At 46.4% G+C, this 22542-nt stretch overlaps 2 long non-coding RNA genes across 2 annotated transcripts; both read left to right on the top strand.

Moving 5' to 3' along the window:
• The first annotated feature begins 2501 nt into the window (after nucleotides 1-2501).
• On the top strand, nucleotides 2502-20739 carry LOC122459754. Its single transcript, XR_006280633.1, has 3 exons — nucleotides 2502-2540; nucleotides 3731-3879; nucleotides 18595-20739. It is a non-coding gene; the product is annotated as an uncharacterized LOC122459754 (long non-coding RNA).
• Nucleotides 12429-13590, top strand: LOC122459756. Its single transcript, XR_006280635.1, has 2 exons — nucleotides 12429-12565; nucleotides 13338-13590. It is a non-coding gene; the product is annotated as an uncharacterized LOC122459756 (long non-coding RNA).
• Nucleotides 20740-22542: the final 1803 nt, after the last annotated feature.

The following is a 22542-nucleotide window of genomic DNA, read 5'->3' as shown; positions in this document are numbered from 1 at the left end:
ACGGACCCTGGACTTCAGGAAAGCAGACTTTGACTCCCTCAGGGAACAGATGGCCAGGATCCCCTGGGGGACTAACATGAAAGGGAAGGGAGTCCAGGAGAGCTGGCTGTATTTCAAGGAATCCCTGTTGAGGTTACAGGGACAAACCATCCCGATGAGTCGAAAGAATAGTAAATATGGCAGGCGACCAGCTTGGCTTAATGGTGAAATCCTAGCGGATCTTAAACATAAAAAGAAGCTTACAAGAAGTGGAAGGTTGGACATATGACCAGGGAAGAGTATAAAAATATTGCTCGGGCATGTAGGAAAGATATCAGGAGGGCCAAATCGCACCTGGAGCTGCAGCTAGCAAGAGATGTCAAGAGTAACAAGAAGGGTTTCTTCAGGTATGTTGGCAACAAGAAGAAAGCCAAGGAAAGTGTGGGCCCCTTACTGAATGAGGGAGGCAAGCTAGTGACAGAGGATGTGGAAAAAGCTAATGTACTCAATGCTTTTTTTGCCTCTGTTTTCACTAACAAGGTCAGCTCCCAGACTGCTGTGCTGGGCATCACAAAATGGGGAAGAGATGGCCAGCCCTCTGTAGAGATAGAGGTGGTTAGGGACTATTTAGAAAAGCTGGACGTGCACAAGTCCATGGGGCCGGATGAATTGCATCCGAGAGTGCTGAGGGAATTGGCGGCTGTGATTGCAGAGCCCTTGGCCATTATCTTTGAAAACTCGTGGCGAACGGGGGAAGTCCTGGATGACTGGAAAAAGGCTAATGTAGTGCCCATCTTTAAAAAAGGGAAGAAGGAGGATCCTGGGAACTACAGGCCGGTCAGCCTCACCTCAGTCCCTGGAAAAATCATGGAGCAGGTCCTCAAAGAATCAATCCTGAAGCACTTAGAGGAGAGGAAAGTGATCAGGAACAGTCAGCATGGATTCACCAAGGGAAGGTCATGCCTGACTAATCTAATCGCCTTTTATGATGAGATTACTGGTTCTGTGGATGAAGGGAAAGCAGTGGATGTATTGTTTCTTGACTTTAGCAAAGCTTTTGACACGGTCTCCCACAGCATTCTTGTCAGCAAGTTAAGGAAGTATGGGCTGGATGAATGCACTATAAGGTGGGTAGAAAGCTGGCTAGATTGTCGGGCTCAACGGGTAGTGATCAATGGCTCCATGTCTAGTTGGCAGCCGGTGTCAAGTGGAGTGCCCCAGGGGTCGGTCCTGGGGCCCGTTTTGTTCAATATCTTCATAAATGATCTGGAGGATGGTGTGGATTGCACTCTCAGCAAATTTGCGGATGATACTAAACTGGGAGGAGTGGTAGATACGCTGGAGGGGAGGGATAGGATACAGAAGGACCTAGACAAATTGGAAGATTGGGCCAAAAGAAATCTAATGAGGTTCAATAAGGATAAGTGCAGGGTCCTGCACTTAGGATGGAAGAATCCAATGCACCGCTACAGACTAGGGACCGAATGGCTCGGCAGCAGTTCTGCGGAAAAGGACCTAGGGGTGACAGTGGACGAGAAGCTGGATATGAGTCAGCAGTGTGCCCTTGTTGCCAAGAAGGCCAATGGCATTTTGGGATGTATAAGTAGGGGCATAGCGAGCAGATCGAGGGACGTGATCGTTCCCCTCTATTCGACACTGGTGAGGCCTCATCTGGAGTACTGTGTCCAGTTTTGGGCCCCACACTACAAGAAGGATGTGGATAAATTGGAAAGAGTACAGCGAAGGGCAACAAAAATGATTAGGGGTCTAGAGCACATGACTTATGAGGAGAGGCTGAGGGAGCTGGGATTGTTTAGTCTGCAGAAGAGAAGAATGAGGGGGGATTTGATAGCTGCTTTCAACTACCTGAAAGGGGGTTTCAAAGAGGATGGCTCTAGACTGTTCTCAATGGTAGCAGATGACAGAACGAGGAGTAATGGTCTCAAGTTGCAATGGGGGAGGTTTAGATTGGATATTAGGAAAAACTTTTTCACTAAGAGGGTGGTGAAACACTGGAATGCGTTACCTAGGGAGGTGGTAGAATCTCCTTCCTTAGAGGTTTTTAAGGTCAGGCTTGACAAAGCCCTGGCTAGGATGATTTAACTGGGACTTGGTCCTGCTTTGAGCAGGGGGTTGGACTAGATGACCTTCTGGGGTCCCTTCCAACCCTGATATTCTATGATCTATGATTTACTTAGTCTCAAGCACTTGCACACATCCACAACAAGTTAGTAAAACATCCCCACCCCTCAATAATTACTGAAGCTGAATGTGGCTCTCGAGTGGCACAGCGGCAGACTGCCGGTGGGGAACACAAGATTCATCCAGAGGGAGAGTCCCTGAAGAGCCCCTTCTGAGAAGTCCTGCTACCTTAAACTTTCCCCCCTTATTTATACATTACGGGATATATCATTGTATTACTAAAGAAAACTTGCTAAGCAAGCAGTTTTTAAAGGTCAAGCAAGAGGTTTCCTTATGATGGTCAATTAACCAGATATGTGTTTTGTTTTGTCCCCCCCACCGAGTGTCCATGCTTTGGGCTTACAGACACATTCCTCAGGGTACATTGTAGACAAGCTTCCTGTTTTTTCTAAGATACATATATCCGGAATTTCAACGTTCTTGGCAGGAAGGGCGTGGGGTCAAGCTGCCCTTTCTGTGGCACCTAAAACCCCCTCCCCTCCTGCCTTGGTTATGCTAAGGCCGCTGCATGACCAATTTGCAGCCTGCTGACTTGACTACTTTTAGCAATAGGCAATAGTGGTTTCAGGCACTTTACTGGTTTGCCAAAATCTCCCTATACAGTGAGAGATAAAAGGTTGCAATCAAACTCTATTCAAGAGGTTTTATTAACTGGGGGAAAAGGAAGCAATGGAACCAGCTTTCAAAGAAATAGCTCTTCCCACCCAATCCATCTTACTGATCAGCATAGGACTCAAGCAATGGATAAAATGACATTTGGCCCACTGTAACAATAGCCACTGGAATCATTGGATACTTATTAATCCCTGTCACGTGACAGGAGTATTTTGTAATCCTCACTCATGCGGGGCCAGGAAGTACAGATCAGTCTCTAGTAGCACCTCCTGTCACATCTTTATTACAACCCTGAAGTCTCCCTGATGTTTCAGTTGGTCATGGGATCCTTCATTTTCCTGTCTGCTGTTAACCAGCGGCCATGGTACATCCCAGAGGTGGCTGCATTTCAGTGGCTGGCAAAGTGATTTCTGTCCTGTATATATTAAGGGCTTCATCCTTCAAACTTATATGTGTGAGTAATGTTATTCACGTGCACAAGTGATTATGGGATCATGTTCTAAGGGTGAGATTGTCAAGAGCTCAGCGCCCACAATCAGGGCCAGATTTTTACAAGGCCTCAGTACATTGGACGGTGAGCTTCATTGGAAATCTGGCTCTTATCTAAGTACCTACATGGCAACTGAGGTCTTCTGAAAATCTGGTTCAAAATATGTAAATGATTTGAGTTTCTTTGGAAGAAGGGCAACATGAGATGATTCTTCCCTTACCAAAAGCACTTGTAGATTTGTCTGCAGTCAGACTCCTTAGTATTGTATCTTTCTTTATGTGTCACGTCTCTGTTGGCGTTTGGGACAGAAATGGGTTCTAGCCACAAAGTTCAGGTCTGGATCTAAACTTTCCCGTAATTTGGAGTGTCTAGGTCTGGGTTTTGTTCCAGGCCCATCTCTAATTTGGATATCACATATTTTTAAAACCATCCTTTCTTCCCCAGAAGATTTATAGCAAGTCATCTCCAGCTCTAGGTCTGAGGGACAAATATTCTGTTGGTTGAGTTCTTCACCCTCCTTCTCTCTAACTGCAAGGATATGACCCGCTACTCTCCGCAGAGTGGCAGTACTTGGCGCTAAAACGCTGGCTAAGGTATGAATTTGGTCCAGATGCCCTAGGACTGCCAGAGGCTCCAGAGCTACTGGGAACCTTGGACATACTTCATAAATTCCCTAGGCCCAGATCTGCTATGTATGCTTTGCCAACGAAGAGGGACTTTACTGTGAAAAAGAGCTGTAATGGTAGAGCATATTACAGAATGTTAAAAATGCTTCTGTGCATCTCTGGCTATGCCTGGTATAACAAAAGAGTCTATTCAAAATGTATTGGATGCCACAAAGGTTGTGCAAGATGGGGGGCCTTGTCCTCTGTTAGTTGTTTGTGATGTAACAAACAAAAAGGAGCCCTGATGCATATGCTATGGGACTGCCCAACTGTCAGGTATCTGTGAGACGAGGTGGATGCAAGAGTGGAAATAGTGGTTTGTTTCAGCAACCAAACCTCAGCTGAAAACTAGATCCTAGATTATGGACCTACTTTGTCAGTTTTAAATCCACCACAAAGACTTTGGCTCTTGAGAGCTGTAGTGGTTACCAAGCGCTTGATTTGACAACAATGGAGGAGCAGGCTTATGCCCAGAATAGATCAGCGATATTCAGACCTGTCTGAGGTAGCAGGGAAAGAAAGAATAGCTTATCAATGTAGAGAGCTATTATATGAATTTGAAGAAATGCAGACCCCATTTCTCGATACATTTGGATAAAGAATACTGAGATAGATCAAACAATGTTAGACTTCCATTCCACCTGCTTTTCCCTTCCCTGGTCTCCTCTTTCCCTTTTTTGTCTGTTTTGTGTGTGTCTTTTATTTAATTTTTATTGTTATCCCCACACTACCACGTTATATCTGTGTAATATTGGCTGATTTTGTATTGTCTGGTCTTGCAGCTTTGACAAGTTGTAAAGTTTTGTTGTTGCATAATTTTATTGGCTATCCTGTGAAATGAGCAGCATGTGGTAACATACACAAGCTGCAAGTCATTGACCTTTTCGTATTTTGATTGTTCATTTATAAAAATTAATAAAAAATTAATCACAAAATAGCAGTCCAAAATTGGTTCCTTAAAACCCATTTAGTTATTTCAGTGCAAGTTTGTGCGTGGACACACCTATTTGGGATAAAAGTTGCTAAGCTCTACTTTGCCATGAGTAGGGTTGCCAGGTGTCTGGTTTTCGACTGGAAGGCCGGATCAAAAAAGAACCCTGTCAGATCTGGTCTGCACTGCTGACCGGGCCATTAAAAGTCCCGTCGATGGCACAATGGGGCTAAGGCAGGCTCTCTGCCTGCCATGGTTCCCAGAAGCAGTGGCATGTGTCCCCCCCTATCCTCCCCTCCAGCTTTTAGGTGTAGGGGCAGCCGGGAGGCTCCGTGTGCTTCCCGCACCCCAAGCGCCAACTCAGCAGCTCCCATTGGCTGGGAACCACAGGCAATGGGAACTGCGGAGGTGGCGCCTGCAGACAGGGCAGCATGCAGAACCACCTGGCCATGCCTCAGCATAGGAGCCGGAGAAGGTACATGCCGCTGCTTCCGGGAGCCATCTAAGGTAAGCGCCACCTGGAGACTGAACCCCCTCCTGCCTTCCAACCCTCTGCTCCAGCCTGGAGCACACTCCTGCAGCCCAAACCCCTCATCCCTGGCCCCAGCCCAGATCCCACAACCCCAGTCAGAGCCCTCACCCCCTTCTGCACCCCAATCCCTTGAGCCAGCACAGTGAAAATGAGCAAGTGAGTGAGGGTGGGGAAAGCGAGCAACTGATGGAGGGGGGATGGAGTGAATGGGGGTGGGGCCTTGGAAGAGGAGTGGGGCAAGGGTGTTCGGTTTTGTGCGAGTAGAAAGTTGGCAACCCTAGCCATGAGGCCTACAAAAAACCCAGTATGGTCTCATTGTTTCTTTAGCCCCTTGTATTCCAAAATAATTGTCCACAAACTTTAGAACCAGCCTAACAAAATCAGTTTTAATTCACACCTTATCTTATGGTGCGAGTTTGAGTGTTTAGACCTACTTGAAATTACAACACTTTGCTGGTAAAGGCCAGTGCACCCAAAATGTATTTGCCTCCCCAATCTCTGCTTCTATGCTAGCTCAATAGGGTGCCACAGCTTTGCAAGTTCTGTCATTTCCAACTCCTTTCAAAGGAGCTCGTGCTGAACCCCTATTTATATCTTGTTGGGAGAAGGGGAGAAGATGACTATTGAGCAGGAATGCTCTTACCTCTTTCCCTTTTATGTGTAGTCCGTGCAGGTCTAATAGAAGTGCTTGGAACAGGAATATTAGAGTCAGCAGCAATGCAATTCCCCCCACGCTATGCTACTCAGCCTTTAACACTAACATGCACACCTCCAAGCAAGGTAGGTAGCTCAGTCTATGGACTGTTCAGGCCTTTGCTTCTCTGCCATGATTGCTAACGGGGTGTGCATTTTGGGTTTCTTTTTTTTTTTTTTTAATGGGGACACTGACATACTGGGGGACTGGATTGAGACAGACTCATTTCACACAAGCTACTAGATGGCAATAATTTTCACTCCCTACTGACCTGGCCCCAATTTGTACAGAGTGAAAAGTTGTGTTGTCTTATCCAGTCTGCCACCTTATTATCCTGATAGTGAATTCTGAACTCGTTTGCTAGACTTAATGTTTGGGTGCTGGGTGGTATTGGTGGCCTGTGATATGCTGGAGGTCAGACTAGATGATCTGGTGTTCACTTCTGGCCTTGGGTATTTCTAAACTCCCATAAAACACCTGAGCTGGTGTCAGCTGACTTGGGCTTGTTGGGCACCAGCTGCGTGGCTATAAAATTGCAGTGTACACGTTTGGGCTCAGGCTGGAGCTGGGGGTCTAGGATTCTGTAAGTGGGGTGGGTCCCAAAGCCCGGGCTTCAGCCTGAGCCAGAACATCTACATTGGCCAAACTGGACAGTCTCTACGTAAAAGAATAAATAGACACAAATCAGACGTCAAGAATTATAACATTCAAAAACCAGTCAGAGAACACTTCAATCTCTTTGGTCACTCGATTACAGACCTAAAAGTGGCAATTCTTAAACAAAAAAACCTTCAAAAACAGACTCCAACGAGAGACTGCTGAATTGGAATTAATTTGCAAACTGGATACAATTAATTTAGGCTTGAATAAAAACTGGGAGTTGATGGGTCATTACACAAAGTAAAACTATTTCCCCATGTTTATTTCCCCCCCCAACCTCCCCGCTGTTCCTCAGACGTTCTTGTCAACTGCTGGAAATGGCCCACCTTGATTATCACTACGAAAGGTTCCCCCCCCGCCCCCGCTCTCCTGCTGCTAATACCTCACCTTACCTGATCGCTCTCCTTAGTGTGTATGGTAACACCCATTGTTTCATGTTCTCTGTGTATATAAATCTCCCCACTGTATTTTTCCACTGAATGCATCCGATGAACTGACCTGTAGCTCATGAAAGCTCATGCTCAAATAAATTTGTTAGTCTCTAAGGTGTCACAAGTTCTCTTCTTTTTGCGGATACAGACTACCATGGCTGCTACTCCGAAACATCCACACTGCAATTGTATAGCCCTGCAGCCCTAGTTAACTGACCCAGGCCAGTCATGGTTTTTTTTATAACAGTGTAGATGTACACTATGACCCAAGGCTGGGACCCACTTGTAGCTTGTCTACAGAGTGTGCCAAAAAGAAACTAAAATAATCCTTTGCCGTCCTCTAGTGGTCCAATTAAGAAATGTAATTAACAATCAGTTAAAGCAGCCAATATTATGTATCTTCTACTATCACACCACAACTTATTGCATAAATCTGCAGCCTCTACCCTAGGAAAATGTCTACGCCAGGTAGCTGAAGAAATCACTGTGAGCCAGCCATATACCCTTTGCCTCAGGTCCTGGCCAGCAGGATCTAAGAGGGCGGAAAAGGAGGGGAACACTGGATATTATTATTTTCCTTTCCTCTGCTGGTCGGACAGCAGCAGAGGCATTTTAATGAGGGACATGGTGTTTGGGGGAGCTGAGGTACTGGGACAGGCTGCAAAAGGGGTTTTGCAGACCTCGGTCCTCACAGAGAAAGGATGGCCTAATGGTGAGGGCACTAGGCTAGAATTTAGGACAGTAGGTTTAAAATCTCTGCTCTGCCACAAACATTCTGTATGACCTTGGGCAAGTGGTTTAGGCCCAGATCCTCAAAGGTGCCTAACTCCCACTGAAGCAAAGACCAGTGGGAATCTGGGCCTTAGCGTGTCTGTCTCCGTCTCTGTTTCCCATCTGTACAATGGGAGAATAGCACTGCCCTGCCTTGCAGTGGATAAATAGATAAGAGTGGGAGGTAATGAGGAGCCATGGATGATTTCTAACCATCTTTGTGGTGGGCATTAGATCACAGAAAAAGTTGATGTTTGAGTCGGGTGATTTTTTTTTTTTAAATTAAAACCTTCTCCCTCCTGCTCCTTCCACCCCAAAAAATGGCCTAGCTCCAAAACAAAAAATTCTCATTTTTAAAATGACACTTTTTTTGTTCAATGAAGAAGGGAAACATTTCCTTTCTGCCTTCAGGAATCCAGGGCATGGTGGGGGTGAGGATTTTTTTTTATAAACTCTCTCCTCCCCCGAATTTTCAAACTTAAAAAAAATCTTTTAAAACAACAAGGGCTTTATATTTCCATGACCACCCCACCCCTGTTTTTTGCCTAGCACAAATACAATGCAGCTTCCCTTGGACCATATCAGTTACCAGTCACCAAGACCCCCTGTTATTCTAGCTGCCACTTAAGGTCTGTCTACACTGCGATTAAAAAAAATAGAGGCCCCCCCAAGACTCAGAGCCCAGGTTAGCTTACTCAGGCTTATAAGGCTCAGGCTGCTGGGCTAAAAATTGCAGAATAGCTGTTCGGATTAAGGCTGGAGCCTGGGCTCTGAGACCCTCCTGCCTCACGGGCTTTCAGAGCCTGGGCTCCAACTCTAGCCCGAACATCTACATTACAATTTTATAGTCCTGCAGCGCACGCCCCATGAGCCCAAGTCACCTGACCTGGGCCAACTGCAGCTGTGCCACAGATCTTTTATTGCAGTGTAGACGTTCCCCCTAGAGTCCTGACTCTCACAGTCAGATTTGGCCCCTAGTGACTCCCCCTCCCATGTAGACAAGACTTTGGTCCCATCTATTTTACTGTGTGACAGGGGGATAATTTCCTTACAGGAGGCCTGTCCCTGCTGGCCTGGAAATCACTGTATACAGGGCAGGCAACTGTACTCCTTCCTCACACCACCGGGCGAGGGTAAATCCCAAGCTGCGGAAGTGGGCTGTCTGCTTTGTTCAGATGTGAATGTTTCACATGTTGTACGGATGGAATGTTGGGGGGCAGGGCACAAAGATTCAATGGCAGTTGGGGGGCTATGGGGTGGCATGTTGGGGGGCATGGTTCTGTAGCAGTTGGGGGGGCTGGTTCTATAGCAGTTGGGGGGGGGCTGTGGGGTGCAATTTTGGGGGGGTATGGTTCTGTAGCAGTTGGGGGGGCTGTGGGGTGCAATTTTGGGGGAGCTGGGCATAGTTCCAGAGCTGTTGGGAGAGGGCTATGGGGTGGTATATCATGGGGAGGCCCAAACAGTCCACAGCAGTTGAGGGGGGTGTCCCAGGGCTCTCTGGCAATTGGGGTGCTCCATGGTTCTGTCACCCCCTCCTGTTCACCCTCCCAGTATTGGATTGTTCAAGATTGCGTAAAAAGCAACAAGGCAGACTTACCCTACTTTGAGTGTCTGGGCCTGAGGATCCTCAATGTGCTCTGCACTGCATGGGTGGATCCTTGGGGTCCCCCATAGTTCTTTGGCAATTGGGGGGTGGAATGTTGCGAGCCTTATAGTTCTATGACAATTGGCAGGGCTGTGGGATGGAATGTTGGTTATGGGGCGGGTTCCATGGCAGTTGGGAATGGCTGTTGGGTGGAATGTTGTGTGGGCCTTGGTTCTATGGCAGTTGGGAGGCAGTGGGGTAGAATGCTGGGGGGCCCATGGTTCTTCAGCAGTTTGGAGGGCTGTGGGATGCAGTGCTGCGGGGGCGGGGGGGAGTAATGGTTCCATAGCAGTTGGGGGTTATGGGGTGGAATGTTTGGGGGCCCAGAGTTTCCAGCTCAGTTAGGAGGTGTCTGTGGGGTGGAATGTTGGGGGAGCACGATTCTGTGATAGTTGGTGATCTGCGGGATGGTATGTTGGGGAGATTATGGCTCAATTTACAAATGCACAATATTTCAGTAAATTGGATGCATCCTTAGTTTTTTGGCAGCTAAAATTAACGGAGAAAGCTCAAAACTATGCACATTTAATACCCCATTTACAAGATACAGATTCTTACACTTACCCTTTGGCATAGCTTCAGCACCACAAAACCATACATATTATCTATGAACGTATTAACGGTGTTGACACCTGAATGGATGGCATCATTATCTGGGGCTCAACAAAAGAGGAGCATGATCATAGGCTTCAGGAAGTCCTGCATACAACTAGAGCTGTAAACCGCAAACTAAATAGGGAGAAATGTGTTTTAGGGGTTACAGAACTGACTTATGTTGGGGACATTATTTCCAGTGAAGGTGCAAAACCTGATAAGAGGAAGATTTCAGCCATTGAAATGATGCCATGTCACCAGTCAAAGAAAGATGTCCAATGGTTCCTAGAAATGGTTAATTACCTTGAAAAATTCATACCTGATCTATCTACCAAAGCAGCGGCTTTGAGAGAAAACTCCTTGAGAATACAAATGAACGGTGTTGGGGTGTGGAACAGGACCAGTCATGGTCAAATTTGAAACAACAACGGATACAATAGCCAGTGTTGAAGTTCTACGCACTGGGAAGGCCTATTAAACTCTCAGCACACGCTTTGCAGTCTGGGTTAGATACAGTGATTTTACTGAAGCCTGAGGATTGTTGGCAACCAGTGGAATGTGCATCCAAATCACTGAGTGAGGCAGAAACCAGATACACACAGATTGAGAAGAAGCTTTTAGGACTATTGTTTACCTGTGAGAGATTCAAGCAGTATATTTATGGCCAGATAGTGGAAGTCGAAATGGACCACAAGCCCCTTGATATGGTTATTTAGCAAACTGCTAAATGACTGTACCTTAAGGATTCAGAGAATGGTGATAAAGCTGCAAAAATATGATTTGGTTGTGACCTAGATGCCTGCTAAATTCATTGCAGATGTACTTTCCAGAGTAGTGACTCCCACTACGAAACCAGAGAAGACTTCAGAGATAGAGATGCAAGCCTATGTAGATATGATTGTAAAGTCAATTCCCTTAGCTAATAGGAAACTGTAACAAATAAGAGGGGAAACGGAGAACATGAATCAGGGATCCTTAGAGACAGAGGCCCCAGAACAGTGGGGCCAGGGGGCCATGGCCCTCCCACTTTTTGAAAGTGGACTGGCCTGTCCTGTCCACTTTTCATCATGGTGGACCCCTTCCCCTCCTCTTCCTCCTGTATCCCCACCCCCTGGGCTTCCTGCCCAGGGCAGATGGAGGTGGAGGGTCCGTGCCAGCTCCCCTCAGCTGCCTGCATGGTGCTTACCCCAAGCTGGTTCTGGCCAAGGGGCAGGGCCTTGGAGCCGCAGCCGGGCCATGGTAAGAGCTGCTTGGGCAGCTGTGGGGAGCCATGGTGGACCCTCCACCTGCCTGTGGTGCCAGGGCCCTGAGCAGCCCCCGGCCCATGTCCCCACACCTCAGGCCCTCTGCCCAGGGCAGATGGAGGGTCCATGCCATGGCTCCCCACAGCTTCCCACGCAGCTCTTACCATGGCCTGGCTGCGGCTCCGAGGCCCGATACCCCAGCCTGAGCTAGGTCAGGGTAAGAGCTGGCAGGTAGCTGTGGGGAGCCTGGGTCCCTCCATCTGCCCTGGGCAGAGGGCATGGGGACATGGACAGGGGGCTGCTTTTGGCCCCTGGGTGGCCTACCCAATCCCGCTCTGGCTTCTGGCTTGGCTGGGGTGGGGCCACTGGTGGAAGAGAAGTGGTGGGGCAGGGCCTTGGGGGGAAGAGGAGGGGCCCCATGGATCCCTCACTTTTGGGATGTCTCTGCTACCCTTGCTTAGAGAAGTGATAATGAAAGGGTGGCCTGAACAAATAAGTAGTTGCTCTCCAAGTATAAGAGACAATTGGAACTGCAGACATGAACTTACTATGATAGATGGGGTGATTTTCAAGGGCAGTAAGGTTGTAATTCCAATGAGCCTCTGAAAAGAAATGCTGCAAGAAATGCTGAAAAGAAAAGAAAAAGAAGATCCACAAGGGTCATTTAGGACTTGAGATGTACAAACGACAAGCACGACACTGGGAAAGCGGGTGGGATATAAGTGTCTTCTCTTCCCCACTAGAGAGAAGTATGAGGTGATTCAGAAAGGGGATGACTAGGTTCTGAGCAAGAATGACATGGTGCTCCCAGCAGAGAGGGACGTCTTGGCTGGGAAGTAGGTCTAGAGATAGATAGGGCAATAAGGTGCCCTTGGAGAGGTAATTACAAGCTGATCTCTAAGTGGTGCTGGTGAGCTCTGCACCAAGGGAAGGAGAGTGATTTAACCTGGAAGTGAAAGGGGTGGCCTGGGACAAATGAAGCAGTGTAGGCTTGGGACCTTGAGTGGGGCACTGCATAATGTTTAGGGGGCCCAGGCTGGCTTGCAGAGAGAGTGAAAAGAAGCCCCACAGCTCTTTATTCTCCTGCCTTAGAGGAGGGAATGGTTGCACAGGTGGGGGGCTGTGGCCTCATGGAGGGGTGAAAGACTGTTGGGGGACTCTGCAGGAGTAGCTGTGGCTCAGAGAGGGCCAAGAATGGCTTATTAGAGCCCTTCTTGTTTGAGAACCTTGCTACCCCAGAAAGGGGGTTACTACTACTTTAGGTGGAGGGTTGAATTGCCCTATCCCCAGAGGGAGAATGTGGACTGGCAACGACACAGCTACACCTAATGCTGAGTTAGGGAAGGTTTCTGTCACACAGCTTAGGCAGACAACACAAACACATGGGACGCTTGGCAGAAAGCTGTACTTTAGGACCTTGATTTTATATAGAATGAAATGATGGGCTGGGTTTGCAGGGTGCAGAGAAAAGTGAGCTTTGAGGAGGGATTTCAGAACAGGAGGGATGGTACATTGCCTGATACATTGGGGTGAGGGGGGAGTTCCCAGCAGCATGGAAGAAAGCAGGCAGGGTAGAGTGAAAGGAGGTTTGGTGAGAATTGCTAGCAGAGACAAAAGGGTGAGGGGAAGAGATGCGATTAGGCCTGGAGAGGTATCTGGGGGCAGAGCAGTGTTGTGAAGGTATTTTAAAACAAAATAAAGCCACCAAAGAAGTGAAGCAAAAAATCTGCCAAATCTTTGGTCTGAATCCCAGATAGCTCAGGCTAAAGGGCCTAGTGGAAGGTGAAAACGTCACTGGACCCAGCCTAAGATACAACTTGCACAGGATATTGTTATTTAGAATTCAAAGAGCCTCATTTCCCCTGTCTTCCTTCCTATACACAGGAGCTGTCCTTTCTCCGTACAGGATTTCCTGGAACAATTGATGCAGCTGTCTCAACAACAACACCAACACAAGAACTATATTAAAGGGAGTAGGAAGTGGAGATGGGGGTGATGGAGCCTCAGGTCACGCACAGGAAGTGTTGCCCTACATTCCCTTTAAGCAGACTTCAAATCCAGCCCTTTCTCTTAGCTTTCGAGACAAGGTCAACATAAACAAACCAGTTCATATGGAATAAATGTCAATGCCACAGTTCAGGAGGCTCCGTTTATTTAGCAGCATTTTTTGGGGATGGGGGTGTAGTGGAGGGAGCAGCTGCCAGGCCTGGAGCGTGGAGATAGGGAGATCGATTAAATGTTTGAAAATGTCATTTCACCCCAAAGGCTTGGGAGAAGTAATTAATAAGGCCCACTGATGCCAGCGCACACTGATGCATGCTGTGTGCACTGCTGCTCTCTAACTGCACTTCAGATGCAAATGCTCAGGGTGAGTGCATTTCACATTGACTCCTGGAGATCGATGGCACGTGCTCTGGTTTGCTCCTGTGTCTGTGCGGTGTGCGCTACCCTGTCCTTACGGGAGATACCCTTAGATCTGTGCTCCTTACCTGCCTTTTCCTGGGCAAACAGGCTTGGTTTGTCTCTGGTCCCAGAATAAATTTAATCTGGATAGCTTCGTTTGCTGTAGCCTTTAATTAACATATAGAGAATCACTTTCTCCCAGATCACAGGGTGAACATCTTCTGCCTAATGTGTCACCCTCTCTCTTTATTTTCTAACTGTAAAAAGGTTGTTTAGCCATTTCCCAGTGATTCACCCCTTTGAACAGCAATTTCTCCTCTACAGCAAATATGAACTCTTGACACCTAAGTGTTGCACTGCAGCTGGAATGTGCTCTGATTCAAGGGGAATGAAGGCCATATAAGTACCTGGCTGGATAGATAGACAGAATGCTCTGTGAAACAGGTGCATTTCAGAAGGAGGATGTTATGGGTAGCCTGGCCCTTTTAAGGAGACTCTGGGCCCTGGCTACCTGCAAGGAGATCATTTAAAGGGAGTGAGCCCATCTAGGCAGCTAACTGAATAATGAGCACCTGGGCCTGATGAAAGGCCATCAGGGCTCAGTTGCAGGGAGGTGCTCCTTGAGAGAGAAGTTATTTGAGAACCTAACAGGAGAAGGACTGGAGCCTGTCAACTTCTCCAAGCTGGCAGGTGAAAGGAATGAGTTTAAAAGGGAAAAAGCTGCCTGAGGCCTACAGGTATAATCCTGCTATGGGAGGAGAGCTGGGGGACTCCTGAATTAAGAAGAGGAAGACTCCTTGATAAACCAGCTCCATGAGGAGGGCTGACAGCTGAACTCTGGAGTGGTTGCTTGTGAGCATAAGTCCAGGGCTGAAGAAGTGTTGAACCCGAGGGGCTAATAAGGATGGATTTTCCTGGTAACTCTGGAAAATGAGCTAATAAATGAGACTATGTGCACCTTATTCTCAGTTCCTGGATCTGAGTAAATCACTGCAAGACTACAAAGAGAGACAGAAGGAATTGGTTAAATAGAATCAATTACATACAGTAATGGCAAAGTTCTTGGTTCAGGCTTGTAGCAGTGATGGAATAAACTGCAGGCTCAAATCAAGTCTCTGGAGTACATCCACAGCTGGGATGGGTCATCAGTCCTTTTGTATAGAGCTTCTGTTTGTAGCAAAGTCCCTCCAGAGGTATGAAGCAGGAATGAAGACAAGATGGAGGAACTGCAGCAACTTTTTATAGTCTCTTGCCATGTGGTCTCTGCTTTCTTTGTCCCAAAGACAAGCTGTCCATCACATGGCATGAAAAACCTTAGAGTTCTGTCCATAGGCATGTCCTTGCATGCCTTGCGGTGTATCTGCCTTCTCTCAATGGGTCAATTGGATAGCTGATGGTCCTTAGTGGGCTGTTAAGCAGAACTAACACCAGCTCGTCTGGGGTGTCACCCAGAAGCATAGCACAAGTTTGAACTACAGACAGTATAGAGCCAATTCTTATAACTTTAAGTACAAAAATGATACATGCATACAGATAGCATAATCATAACCAGCAAACCATAACCTTGTCTTAGACACCTTATTTGACCCCCTTTATACAAGATTTGGTGCCACTATAGGATTTTTCTTGCAACAGTAATCTATATGATCCCAGTTCATGTCAATAACGTCACACCGGGGTTGAGCATGCCAGAAGAAAGATAGTCCTTTAATCACGAGATCTGGAAGGCCAGGGAAATGCTAGCAGCAAGAACTGTGATGTGGCTGTCAAAACAATTCAATAGACTTCAGGTTTGGAGACTTTCTACCAGCAGTTGGATGGTTGGACAAAGAGTCAGGAGGCCCAAATCTAAGAAATGAGGTGGAGGGGCTGACCACACAGTGGGAAGGAACCAGGCAAACAGAAGCAGTCCTTGAAAGGGCAAAGCAGACACGGGAAAATTAATATGCGAGGCTGGATAATGAGATTAAGATGCCTCTACCTGGGAAGGAAACACTTCACACTCAGGGAAGGAAGTAATTTGAGCCAGCAGATAAATTGGCAGGCGATGACCTAGGAGCCCAATTGCAGATGACGCAGTAGTTATTGCAGGAAATGACGTGCCAGAAATTGAGCCTGTCATCTGTCCTCTGAACCAAACAGGCCCAACTTCCTCCTCTTAGCATATGCACAATGTGCCTCAAGTGGCATGTGATCAGGATTCATCACTGAATTTGGTCTGTGGTTGGATCATTAGCTTTCTCAGCTTGGCCCGGGTACTGATGGGGAGTGTGATGTGAATGCTGATTCATGCCTCCGAGGCCCAGCCTAAAACACTGGATTCCAACGCTCTGAGGAAGTTCAGATCCACATCTAGACCTGATCTTCACTCCTGCATCTTCTATATAATGGGCCAAACCCAAACTACAAATCTAAATATCACCAGAATTTGGGAAATTTGGTATCTTGGTCTGAACTCTGTGGCCTGGGGCCCATGTCTCCTCTACTCTACCCCACGCTTCTCTAGGCTTTAGGTTTAGGCTTCCGGAGGAATTCTCAGCGTGAACTAAGGTGGCTGCACTTCGTGGGGTTTGCTGCCACAGATCTATATTCTGGTATAGGGAGAACTGACAAAAATCCCAGTGAGAGACTGGGAGTGGGAAATGTCTTCCCTGCAAAACCAAAAGAAAGCTGCTATTTAGCTGTCAAACACCTGGGTGACTCTAAGGCTTCCATTTTGGCTAAAGAGAGACGATTTAGGCTCTCTTCTGTTGTTTAGCAACTAGTTCAGACTACGCAGTCACGGCCTGGGTGCAGCCTGCTGATCCCACACTCTGTGCTCCAACTACATGGTGTTTGGTAAACAGGATGTTGATATTCTTAGCTTTCCTGTCATCAAGCCTAATAGTAGCTGTACAATGACAAGTCCTCTTGGCTGCTCCTGGCAGTTTCAGTATGGAAAGATACAGTGTCGATTTCAATCTGTTGATTTCTTTGGTCTCAAAGCTGCAGGTGGGCATTTCCAGAGGTCCTCTGCCAGACTAATTAACACTTCATTTTCCATCCCACCCCAGACTCTGAATCCCTACCCAAGCCTGGGAAAAACAGAATTGGAACTTGGCACAGAGAAACAAACCAATCCTGAAATAGCTCCAGCCAGCGTTTGCTATAGACAGTGTGGAATGATGCTGGAGGTCTCCACCAGGCCCCTATAGATTGAAACAGAGGGCGTGTCTTGCAAAACACACCATCTCCTTATCTGTGGTATGATGAGTTGGCTCCATTATGTTGGCTCGGGAGGGATGGCAGATACTAACTGGAGCATGGGGAGTAGTCCGTGGTCCAGTGGGCTTTCCAGGATGGAGTTGAGGGGAACTTGCCCTGCCTCTGCCCATGCTGTCTATAGGGATGAAGATCAGCGAGCTAGAGCTTTGGGTCCCAGGCAGGCACAGGCCAGGGATCTCACAAAAACTATGCTGAGAACAGCTGAGCAGGAAACAATTTTCCCATCCTGTGGGAACTTTCAAGAAAAATAATAATAATAAAAATTTTCCCATCTCAACAAAAACAAAAAACAAGAACAAAAAACTGAAATCTCAATTTTTTTAACCTAAAATCCAAAAAAATAATAAATACACTTTTTGGATCCGATCCATCCAAATATTTTGTTTTGATCATTTCAGAATGTTTTACTTTTATTTTGATCTTCTTTCATATTTCTTACTGTCAGTTTTCTTAAATTTAGCAATGAAACGTTTGTTTCAATTGGAAAACTGGAATTTTTTGTTTACAAAATATTGAAATGACAATTTTGAAAACTTTTTTTTTCCGAATTTTTTTTGCAGTGATATTTGTCAAAATTGACCCTTTTCCATGAAAATATTTGGTTTTGCCAAATCCGCATTTTACATTGAAAAAACATTTCATCAAAAAATTGCCACCAAGCTCTAGGGCTTCGCTCCTGGAGGTGGTGGGCAAGGACTCTATATTATAGTGTCTCCTCTGGTCAACTCTGGAGTGGCAGTGATAAGCTCACAGTGACCTACATCTTTGTCCACCCTTTGAGCATAGCTGGGTGGAATGGGGAGAAAGTCAAACGCACAAACTGAGAGATCCTTGATGGTTTGAAAACCTCTTAGAGGCTGGGGAGAGGGAAGAGTGATTGGTATACCTGGGTGTTCATTAGGAGTGGGATTTTCAAAAACACTTTTATGTGATTTAGGAGCACAAGTCCCATTGCCTTTCAATCAGACTTGTTCTCCACAATCACTCAGGCCTGGTCTACACACAGATTTTGTTCTGGTTTTAACAATTTCAGGATGGGGGAGGTGATTTTTCCTATTTACTGATATACTTATGCCAGGAGAACCCCTAGTGTGGAGACACCTTTTTATATAAAGGTGTCTAATACCCATATAGCTTATTTCCTTTTCCATATGGGAGTAAGCTATCCTGCTACAAGCACATTTATACCAGTATAACTGTCCATGCTAGAGGAATTGTACAGTACAGTTAACGTGGTATGACTCGTGTAGGCAAATAAGCCCTTAGGTGAGATGTGAAAATGAAGAGGACTGTGTGTTATCACAGTGTGCTTTATGACTTAGTGATCTCTCTATTGTTCCCTGCAAAGATGGCAGGGGTGAAATCGGGGTTTTCATAAATTAGATTAAAGATTGAGCCCCACCATTGAGAAAGTGTACAAAATTAGCTATAGTGGCATATGGCTCTTAAATTAGTTTTCCTTTCTTTCCCCCAGATACAGCCAGATCAGCTGGAGCCACTGGCCTGCAAAAACCTCTCCGTCATCAAATGGACCCTTCAGATACTAGCCAGACAGCTAAGAAACTTGAACTCAGCTCATAAGAGGCAAGGGGAAACAGTGACTGTTTGGAGGTTGTTTTGTGTTGACTTGTGTATTTCAGATTGCTCAAAATGAGCTTGTGCAAGAAGGCATAAAACAGTGTAGTGATCAACTGAGTTGTGAGCCTCAGCAAAGAAACAAGCCATTAATCCAGCTGAGCCAAAAAGACCTGTGGTCATTAAAGAGCCCACAGCCCCTTTTAGAAGAGTTGGGGTGTGACTGAGTGCACCCCTGTATTCACACCCTAAACACTATTGTCATAATCTCTGATTATTAGCCTTAGCTCTCTAATCTAATTTCCAATGGCAGGCTGCTGATGTTATCAGGCAGGCAGGAGGTCATGGGCAACTGGATTGGTGCTGCTGTGGCCTCATTTAACTGTTATCCACCTAGGGAATCATTTAAACAGAGAAACACTTAGTCTGGAAGAAACTCTATGCCCACCCCCACTCTCCCAGCTGTCTGTCTTCAGTCAGAACAGGGAATGGCAGTCCCTCCATTGGGCCAGGGAGACCCTCCCTTTTTAAAAAAACTTGGCTGGGCAGTGGGGACGCTTGAGAAGAAGAGGCTTATTTTGCAGGGCTTCTAGTCCTGCTCTCAGCATCACCTGCCCTAAGTGTTCTCCAGGAGAATGTCAAATCTAATCTAAATTCTTCAGCACATGCCAAGCTTTGGGAGTGTTTACAGGCAGCCTGTGCAGTCTAGGATGCGTGAGTTCATTGCTGTGATACAGGCTAATGACAAGTATTTTGTGTGTGTATTGAAGGAGGGTTATGAGACATCTGAAGGGTGAAAAGCTCTCAGAGGTTAGATTATGAATCCGTTGTTCGTGCTGATGAGCAATTACCTGCTCCAGTTCGCCATTAACTCCAACGCACCTCCTCACGTAAGTAGCTGCTCATCTGGGAGTTCACACTCTGGCCCTAAGGAAGGACAATTGTTCAGGATGGTTATAACTAGGAGTAAGGGGATTAAGGTGAGCAAACCAGAAATGAATATTAATATCTACTCAAGTGATGTACTTAATGCACTGCTGCATTTTCGTGATCCCCTTAAAACTGACTTGGACAAAGCACTGTGGAATTCATTGAAGGGATCAATCCTGCACTGTTTGGAGGAATAGACTTAAGACATAGGGCCCTGTCTTATACGCCATATGAAGGCAAAATGACAATGGGAGTACCAGCCTGCGATCTGTGACGGGTGCCTTCCCTCTCCGATGTCTGGCCTATACTTGTGTCTTCATTATGATAACTTCTTTGGGTCACCACTAAGGTTGTGGAGCATCTAGGTTGTTCTTCTAAGCACAACCTGTCACCTCTGATTATGGATCTCTGAGTCTCTAATACTCCTGGATGAGTGCAGCAGCACTGCTGCAGAGCTTCCAGGATCACCTGGCAACACCGAATTCACCATCCATACGATGTTTTGTATCCGTGATCATGGGGTAAATACTTATACTTTGGGGTTTTAAGTAACTGTGCAACTTTGCCTGCTGTTTGACAGAGAGAAACAGAACAGATTCCAAACTGGCTAATAGGCAACTGATTAGAATTAATCTGTGACCCTTCATCCATGGTTCTCAAAGCACATCATAAACACTAACTAGATGAGTTTGACAGCACACCTGGGAGGCAACTATTATTCCTATTTTACAAATGGGTAAACTGGGCATGCTAACCAGCACTGTCCCATCATTTCTGTGTGCTCCCCCATCTGCCTGTTGTATACAACTAGTATCTCTTGTCTTATACTTTGATCATAAACACTTTGGGACAGAAATCATCTTTGTTCTGTGTTGTCCAGTGCCTAGGACAATGGAGTCCTGGCCCATGACTGGGGCTTCTAGGTGCTACGATAATGGAAATAATTAATAGTTATGTGATTTGCCCAATGTCACTCAGCAGGTCAGTGACAAAGCTGGGATGAAACTCAGGAGCACTGACTCCCAGCCCCCTGTTCTAGTCAGTAGGGCTCAGATCCTCAAAGTGTTTAGGCACCTAGCTTCCATTGGTGTCTATGGCATCCACATAAAGTGGCGGGATGTGCCGATCTCGTAGAGTGTGCAGTGATCAAATACTGTTAAATGAGTTGAAGAAAGAAATACATAGTACAGGGCTGATCAAAATTGCAGGTGATATTTGATTAGGAAGAGTTGCTTGTAAACATAGAGGAAGATGACAGATTTCAGAGTAGCAGCCGTGTTAGTCTGTATTCGCAAAAAGAAAAGGAGTACTTGTGGCACCTTAGAGACTAACAAATTTATTAGAGCATAAGCTTTTGTGAGCTCCGATGAAGTGAGCTGTAGCTCACGAAAGCTTATGCTCTAATAAATTTGTTAGTCTCTAAGGTGCCACAAGTACTCCTTTTCTTTTTATAGAGGAAGATGGAGGCTGAATCCCAGAGGATCTTGGAGAGATTAGAGGAAGGGGATGGGATTCATTTAAAACAATGCAGAGGAATGCCAAAGGGGGGACAAACATCTCAACACTAAGCCTGTGTGGAAGATATGAGATTGGTGGGAGCTATCGAGTGTTGTATACATGGTCAGTCAGATAAAGGGCAAGATGGGACTCTGCCCTCCCTGCATACCAGTTGCTGTCCTGTATGGGGCACTGAGGGAACACACATGCTGTTTCTGAAGCACAGGTGAAGGATGCATCTGAGTGTAGTGTAAAGGTCCAGCAATCTTTTGAGTATCACTGAAAATATTAGTAGCAAAATTGTGACCTACTAACCCTTTGGCTCACTGTCCATGTCTTGTTCAGGCTGAGTTCTGTAATCCAGGTACAGCAGCCATGTACTGCTTATCTCTTGGATGGTGGTTGGAGAACATCTATTACTGGGATGGCTCAGGGCTACTTAAAGGTTCTTCCTGGACCAAAGAGGAGACCCCACTAAATATTTAGTGTTGGCAAAATTGGCTGCGTGTTTGCTCCCCTCCAGTTGGTGCCTTCCAGAAACTTGGTCTAATGAAAGTACGAGTCACCTGACAAAGACATGAAGCACCTACAAAAGGTGCATAACGGGACTTGGGCTTTTGAGTTTGGTTAGTCTGGAAATCTTAACAGTCTTGGACTAGGTTAGCAGAGAGTGTCCCTCTTCAGGACAGGCAGTGTCTTCACTGATATCTGCAACACATCGTGTACTCCCTGGTATTATAGACATAATAAAATAGAGAACCTTGAGCTTGTTCCCATTGAACTGAATAGCAAAATTCCCACTGCCTTCCCTAGCAAGCAGGATTCAGCTGGATTTGCATGTTGTAGGGTAAACTGGCCCTTTAAGGGGTTGGGGCTCAGCCTTATTCACCTGAATCAGGTTTATACAACCTCCCCAGTTGGAGGAAATGAGTCTAAGGATCATGTGGTGGGGGGAGTATGTGTCTAAGAACAGCCTGCTGGGAGATCTAAGAGCAGCCTTTGGTCAGTCAGGGCTGATACTGCAGGGAGAGCAGACCTGGCTGTGAGTGGCCTATTAAACAGCAGGAGACCAACCAGGAGGTCTAGGCTGGGCCCTGGGAAGATATCCTGGGAAGAATAGTCAGGGCCACTTGAGTTATGGGATAGACAGCTCACTTGTGTAGGGTTCCAGCTTAATTTGTTCCAGGGCTGGGCCCTGGCACCTCTAGGTTTGGCACTTCATAACCCTGGCACCTCTGGGTTTGCTGCATCAGTTATGAATGTAATAAAATGACTTGATCCCCACCACCTAATTGCTTGAGCCCTGGCACTTCTTTCCTTATAAATTAAACACTGGGCAGGGACCCCAGTACTGCAACTCTCAAAAGTTCAAACCCATGAGGTGTGTGTTTTTTTTTTTTTTAAGGCTATCATTTGTTTT

This window comes from Dermochelys coriacea, chromosome 4 (genome assembly GCF_009764565.3).
Source record: "Dermochelys coriacea isolate rDerCor1 chromosome 4, rDerCor1.pri.v4, whole genome shotgun sequence".
Taxonomy (NCBI): domain Eukaryota; kingdom Metazoa; phylum Chordata; order Testudines; family Dermochelyidae; genus Dermochelys; species Dermochelys coriacea.
This window is presented reverse-complemented; position numbering and strand designations above follow the sequence as displayed.